The 8008-nt window shown below is 35.5% G+C and overlaps 1 non-coding gene across 1 annotated transcript; it reads left to right on the forward strand.

Moving 5' to 3' along the window:
• The first annotated feature begins 1186 nt into the window (after positions 1 to 1186).
• Positions 1187 to 1292, forward strand: LOC131161075 (small nucleolar RNA R71). The gene has a single exon (XR_009138236.1). It is a non-coding gene; the product is annotated as a small nucleolar RNA R71 (small nucleolar RNA).
• The last annotated feature ends 6716 nt before the right edge of the window (positions 1293 to 8008 follow it).

Here is an 8008-nt window from a genome sequence, read left to right on the forward strand (position 1 = left end):
GGTGTCCATCATGGATTCTTCAATTTCTTCCTTCTTAGGCTTAGAACATGCTCGAAGGGCTACAGGGTATGGCACTGTAGGGACATCAAATGCCCTATGAGGAACATAATGGGGTGGTGTTCCTCCAGTAGAGGGAGTGGGAATCTCTAGACTGTTCACCGGATTGGAGGAGGAGGGTGCACAAAATCCAATGCTAGGCTCTACCCTTATCTTCTTGTTACCCTTACCTTGCTTTAACTTCTCTCCAACCTTATTGTTCGTCTCCCTACCACTCTAAAGAATGGTCACCACCTGAGCCTGCTTATGATACAATAAAGGATCAGCAGCAGGCTTATAATCTACCCCGTATTTACCCTTAGGGTTCATTGGAGGTTGATTTGGAAACTTCCCTTCATTTCTCCTATCCAAAGAGGAAGCTAGTTGTCCCATGGTGGCTTTTAGCTTAGCAATAGGCTTGGAGTGGGAGTGGAGTAATTGTCGATCCACTTGGTTATCAGCCTCAATGCCCTTAAGGGCTTTCAACATCATCTTTTGAAAAGATCTATCATGTTGGTGCTGAGGAGGAGATGGTTGCTAATAAGACAGAGGTCTAGGAGTAGACACGAGAGGATTTTGGAATTGGCGAGGAAGTAGAGTAGTGGCTGATTGCTGAGGTCTTTGAGATTGGAAACCCAGAGCTTCTGGCCTCCTTGAGAAGTTAGGATGCTTACTCCAGCCAAGATTGTACTTGTTTGAATATGGGTCATTAGATGGCATGTCGTATGAATTATGAGTGGCCTTAACTTCCTCCTACACAAACTCGGGTGAGGGAGGCACATGGGGACAATTATAACATGTGTGTGAAGGATTAAAGCAGATTGCACACATCTCTACACACGCCATAGGCTGAGGTTGATGTCTTAAGGATAAGAACTGATCTAACATTTTCACTATGGTGTGCAGTGTGGGCGCAAGGTCATGGCTCGCGGCTAACTCATAAACACCCTTAGACTGGAAAGATGAAGGTTGAGACGGTCTACGAGCAGCAACAACATGCCGTTGAGAATTCTTGGCCAGGTTCTCAAAGAGAGCCCAAGCCTGATTCTCGTGTTTAGTGAGGAAAGTACCTCCACAAGATGCATCTACCATAGACCAATCTTGCTCAACTAATCCTTCATAAAAGGTTTGAACTAATTTCCACCTAAGGACTTGGTGATGTGGGCATTTTCACAAGAGGTACTTAAACTGCTCCTATGTATCAAAAAATTATTCCCCATCCAATTGTGAGAAACTAGTGATTCCCTTCCTTAGTTGGTTAGTCCTCCCAATGGAGAAGTACTTTTTTAAGAACTCATATTGCATGGTGGCCTAGTTGGTCATCGAGTTTGGCTTTAAGGAATTCAGCCAATATTTGGCTTTGTCCTCCAAAGAGAATGGGAATAGCCTCAATCAGAGGGCATCATCACCAAAGTTGGGTATATGCATAGTAGGACAAATTTTGAGGAATTCATCAAGATTCTTGTAAGGATTTTTAGTTGAATTCCCATAAAAGTTGGGAAGTGTTGAGATGATGGAAGTCTAAATCTAAAATTGAGCTGCCTCGACATCCAGAAATCGAATACAAGATAGTGAGGTGTATTTGTTGGCTATAAAGTAGTCTCTAAGAAGCCAAATAGGTTGCTTTTCCACCACATGTTGGTGGGGAGCTCGGGGTCCCGGGTTTTGAAAGGCAAGAATCAGATTACGTTCAGCTATTATTTTAGGTTTAGATGACTCTGCTATCTCGAGACTAGAGGTGGATTTCCTAATGGACCTATGGGATCTCTTAATCTTGGGGTCTATAGGCACTAACTCGGGATCTAAAGAGCACAAACCTAGCATATACACATGCAGCACACAAAAAAAAAAAAAAAATCAAAAACAAAAGAAAACAAAGAAAAACAAAGCACTTATACTCTAAACTAGAAATTGGCTTACAATCATAACTAAGTCCCCGGCAAAGGCGCCAAAATTTGGTAGGCTCGTCAAGGCTTGGGTCCTTAACTACGAAAAATAATAGTTCAATTGAACAATAAGTAAGTCGGGTGTCAATCCACAAGGACTACAGTGCAATTATTTACCATTTCCAGCCTAATTTACTACACTTTGTGTAAAAGGTAAAAAGGAGAGATTTTGAAAGTGTCTTTATAACAACTACGAAAGCATGTAAATTTATGTTAACAGTACTCCTAGAAAGCAGGTCTCAGATTTTGGATCAAGCCTAGACTGTCATGCGCACTAACTATGTCTGGTCAGCTATCTATCCTAGGCTAACAATTAAGTGAGTCATTCAATGGCATAGGGTAGCAAAAGTGCACCAATCACTCGGAGCATGATTAGGAACTAGGGTATACTCTATCCAACAATCAAGATATCACCCTGTACATGAACCGTACCCTAGTCCGTATAAGTGACTGAATCCCTAGCTAGGCTATCCTTTACCCTAGGGTCTCAATACAATCAAAATGTAAACTTGCATGTAAAGTAAATTGTAGGTATTGAAAGTGTAGGTATTTAAATGATAGAAGTAAAGAAAGCACATAAAAATTGGTTTCAATTTCAACTTGAAAGTCTATCTCTAACAATCAAGAATACAACCAAGAACCATCTACTCTAAGCAGCAGCACAAGTAACACAATAGTTGTCATAGGCCTTCAGTGATTCCATGCACGAACCAGTATAGGAATTGAAATCAAAGTAGTAAATCTTGATGCTATTTCATTTCCCGAACACGTTTAGGGTTAAATTTTTTATAGTTAGGTTTGAAATATGACTGTTTAGGCATGTTTTGGTAACATTATCTTTTAAAATCAGAAATATTTTAGGCTGTTTTCGAAAGTTGTTGCAGCATTTTGGTTACCTGGACCATGTGTTGGGTCACCCAAACCAATTAACATTGGAATTTCAAAGTTGACGTTGCACTTCGGTCGCCTAAACTCTAAGTTTGGTCGCCCAAACCCATTCGGTTGTCTGAACTTGATGTTCGGTCGCCCAAACTCCCTAGGTAATTTCAACTACAAACACCCTTTAGTATTTGGGACATAACTTTCTGTAAAGAATTCCAATTAAGGTGATCTTGGTATAAAAAGAAAGCTAGTAAAAACTCCCACAAATTTTGTGTTGAAAACTTTTGAAGATGAAAATACGTAGATAGAGAAAATCATACATCAATGCATCTATAGAAAAAGAAGGGGATTTGGTTTTTTTGGAGGGCTTCATTCCAAAAATGATTTAAGCCTTATGAAATAAAATTTGGACTTTATAAAAATATTTTCCAAGATTTGAAAAGGAATCTAAGCTCCAAATAAATATAATAGGAGCTTAATAAACAAACCTAAGTTTGAGAAGTACTTACACGAGACTTATATTACATTGCATATGAAAGATTAACTAGGTCTTCATGCCTTGAAGCTTGATCTTCATTGAAGCTCTAGCCAATCTTCATTTTGCTTGTTTTCTTCATGGATTTTAAACTTAAATACGGTCCATTATTCTTGTAAGATATAATGCTTGAAAATACTGTTGACTCTATGAGTCAAATCTTGTTTTGATAATGACAAATCACTTGGTATTTGACCTGTGCATTTAAGTTGGTGAATAGGATCATGATTTAGAATGCACAAATGGTAAACGTGTATAGAAGCCACGAGGAATCTAAATTATGTTGACTTTATGAGTCCAATCCTGTTTTGATAATGACAAATCACTTGGTATTTGATCTGTGCATTGAGATTGTGAACAGGAACAATATTTAGCATGCATGGAAGGTTAGAAAGTCATGGAAGCCATGAGGATTAAAGCATATATATCTTGGCACCATCCTTGGAAATAAAAGAGTAAAAGAATGAAGATGCAAGTGGCAAGTTCAAGATTGTCATGAGAATGAGTATTTAGAACTGAATGTATTTACATATTTCATATGATTTAATTCAAAGCTCAAAATATACCCTAGACTGATCTTAGGACTCATGCATCGCATGAAAATCTTTTAGGGGTTCTTCATTGACTTAGAGACTCAATTTAAAACCCCAAAAAATGTTTTATGAAGAAGCAAAGCAAGAAAGCAAAAATGGTTTTTGAAAAAAAAAAATAAAAAAACTGAATTTAAGCTGCCCAGATGACTGAGGATTACCCTTAGACATCTGAAGATGCAACTTTAGATGACTAAAGTTTTACTTCAGACATCTAAAAAATTTTCTCATAAGACTGAAGAATTAGTTTAATTGTCTGAAGAATTAATTGCTGAAACACAGAACAGGGAGAACACCCTCAGACATCTAAACCTTAAGTTCAGTCGTCTGAAGTAGGGACTTCAGAAGTCTGAACCTCAAGTTCAATCGCCTGACCCTATGTCTAGTTTAATTTTTCAATGCTTTAAGGAACATCAGACGTCTAAACCTTAATCTTTAGTCGTCTGAACCTGCGGGAAGTTTAAAATTTTGATCTCTAGCGAGAGAACACGCGGGTTTTACACTTGATCAAATTGATCCAATGACCAGGACTTATCCTAAGGCCAAAATTAGCTATAAAATCAACCTCTAAACCCTAGTGCCCCACGTTTTTTGATAATATTGAGAATATTAAACATAATGCATTATGATTGCCTGCACTCCAACTATATTCATCAAGTTTAGGCAAATCATCTCAGCTTTTCGAAGGGATTTCATTTACACATCTTGAAAGTAAGTTCTGGTGATTGAGGTTTGGTAAACAATGGATTGGTTTGCATTTTCAATATATACATATCTTGAACATTTTTCATATCTCATACTCATACATCTATTATTCTTATTGAAAAAGAAAAATACTTATGTTGTTACATATAAATTTATTTGTGAAAGGATTTTCTAAACATTAAATATTTGGTGATCTTCAAGTTCTTATTTTCTTCAAAGACTCAATATTTTGGTTATTGTAAAGTCTACTTGATTGAAAAGTCTAAAGGTTCTCACAATATATATTTGTGAGAAATATTGTCGTGACAAGTAGTGTTTAAATATTTACAATATTCAAAGTCTTTTATTATTCAAAGATTCAATTTCACAAATTATTTGATAGTAAGAACTTAGATCTTCATAATATTCAAGACCAATTTTTTAATAAGATCACATTCGGTATTCTTGCATCTAGTAAGTTGAACTAAAACCCTAAGTTCTCCAAAGCATTTACTTATATAATTATTTTGAGAGATTTGATCAAAGGGAAATTTTGTGAAACATATCATTCATATAACGATTACATTGTTACATACATACTAAGCTTCAAGTTTTATCATATGGATATGTATGAGGTTTTCCATTATATTCACTAGCTTTGTTAGAAGCAATATTGAGTTGTTTTACAAATTTTGAAATTCTATATTGTAATCACGGTTCGAGTTGTGAACTGGGTGAGAAGAAAATTGTGCCTCTTGTAAGCAGTGGATATAAGGGAAGCTCCATCTCGGTTAAAGGAGCAGGGATTTAGTGGAATCCTTGAGTAGGTTGCTCAAGGCGAGGAGATAGGTCAGGTTGGCTGAACCTCGTAAAAATTGTATTTTCCTTCTCTCTCCCTTTACTCCTTTTAATTTCTGCAATGCATTTCATTACCTATCTTGCATGTGTGTATGTTGAATAACCCCACAAGCACTTGACAATTAATTAGGTAAACAGAATTTATTGAGATAATAATTTGAATCAATTTCAAACCCCTCCAATTAATTTGTTAAATATAGAAATAGGGATTAAGTGGTAAAATAATTTTAAAGATTTTTAAAATACCCAATTCACCCCCCCTCTTGAGATTACACCTAAATTAAAAAAGTACATATCACTTGGCTTAATTCATGGATCTAGAAGAATAAAAGGATGAAAAAGCAAGCGTCAAGTCCATGATCTTCAATGGGAATGGGTATTTAGAATTGAATGTATCTACATATGTCTTATGATATAATTTGAAGCTCAATAATTCTCTAGACAGACCTTAGGACTCATGCATTCCATGAAAGATTCATTTACATTTGTTCTAGGTTGAATAAAATTTTCAAGGTAAATTTTAGAGGCCTTGTCGATGAACCCCATGGCCTCATCAACAAACTCATGAAGGCCATTCGACGATGAATAGTGTTGTCTCTTCGATTGAAAAATACTGAGAGCCAAAAAGGTTCAGACAGTGTTATTATCGATGAACTCATGGCCTCAGTGATGAACAAGTGTTGTATACTCCTCGATGAACGTATCCATTCGTCGATGAATGTCATGGTGCAGAATGATGTTTCAAAATGGATATGGACGTAAATAGAATATTTTACATGATCTAACAGCTAGAAATGGTTTAGATGGCGAGATTGCTTATAAACCTAAACTCTAAATCCTAAACTACCACTTTTTGCCTATCTCTTGAGAGCTTTGAACATATTGCGTTAACCTTTTGCATACTCTTGAGAAGCCTTGAACATATTGAAAAATTTTTGCCTACACTCCAAAGAATTCATATTTGTTTGGGCATTTGCATCTTCAAGATCCAAGCTAATACATGCACAACTTCTACTAATCTAGGTTTGATATTGAGGTTTGGAAAAATATTTTATTGAGTATTCAATCTTCTATAAAACGGTCATCTTCTCTATTATATGTTTATCTAAAATCTTGTTGGGAGCAAGAAACCTATTTTCCCTAAGTTATTTGTTTGAAAAATCTTTTGGGAATAGTATTCAAGCTTTAGAATACTAATGAATCCTTGTGATATTTAAAGGCATATTTTTATATAAAAAGATTTACATTATTCGGCAAAAGGTACTTGAAAATTATTGTTTAAATCTTTGAAATATTCAAAGTCTTACTCTTATTCAAATATTTAACTTTATAAATTATTTGATAGCAAGAACTTAGATCTACGGGTTATTCAAGATCATTTTTACAAGGGAACTTATTTTATATTCTTGCAATAAAGTACTCTAAAATCAAACCCTAAGTTCTCCAAAGTTTTTATTTATAAAAATTAATTTTCAGGAGATATTGATTAAAGGGTAGATTTTTGAAGCATCTCATTCTTTACATAAAGATCATATTGTTACATACATATTGAGCTTCATGTTTTATCATATGATTATGTACTCGGTTTCTATTGTACTCACTAGCTTTGTGTAGAAGCATTTGAGCTTTTGCAGAAATTGTATTCATTATTTTGTATACACGGTTCGGGCTGTGAACGGGGGTTGAGGAGGTAGCTACTCCTCTTGTAAGCAGCAAGTTGAAAGGGATGCTTTGTCCCAGTTAAAGGAGTAGATTTTTAGTGGAATCCTTGAGTTGGTTGCTCAATGCGAGGACGTAGACTGGGGTAGGCTGAACCTCGTAAAAGTCATGTTTGTCTTCTCTCTTCCCTTAACTCTTTTTAATTTCCGCTTGCATTTGAATTATTTGCTTATTGTGTATAAGCTGAACATATGGTACGTTTGTGAGTAATTGGGTAAAAATTGTATCCTTGATAAAGACACACATTAAATTGATTAATTGTGAAACATTAAGCTAGTTGTTAAGTAACTTGCAAGTTTGTAGTTGATAGTTTTCAAAATTAGAACGTGAAGGACTTAAATTTTTGAAATACCCAATTCACCCCGCCTCCCCTCTCGAGATAACACTGGAATTCATATTTGGTATCAAAGAGGGTTTACATAGACGTAACTGGTATTTTTTGTAAAAGATCACAATGGCACACACCGGTGTAACCCCATTCGGCTTGGGACACTTATCCACTAGACCACTAATCTTTTACAGTGTAAATTACACCTACTAGAAATATAGGATGAGTATATATATTTTAAATGTTGATTGGAAAGTATGGAGAATAGTTTCTAAGGGAAACCATGTTCCTATGAAAGTAGTTGATAAAGTAAATATACCTAAGACCGAAGATGAGTATAATAATTGTGATTGGAAATCTATTCAAATAAATGCTACTGCAATAAACCTTCTATACTGTGCACTAGATGTTAAGGAGTTTAATAGGGGAA

This window comes from Malania oleifera, chromosome 7, assembly GCF_029873635.1.
Source record: "Malania oleifera isolate guangnan ecotype guangnan chromosome 7, ASM2987363v1, whole genome shotgun sequence".
In the NCBI taxonomy this organism is placed as follows: Eukaryota; Viridiplantae; Streptophyta; class Magnoliopsida; order Santalales; family Ximeniaceae; genus Malania; species Malania oleifera.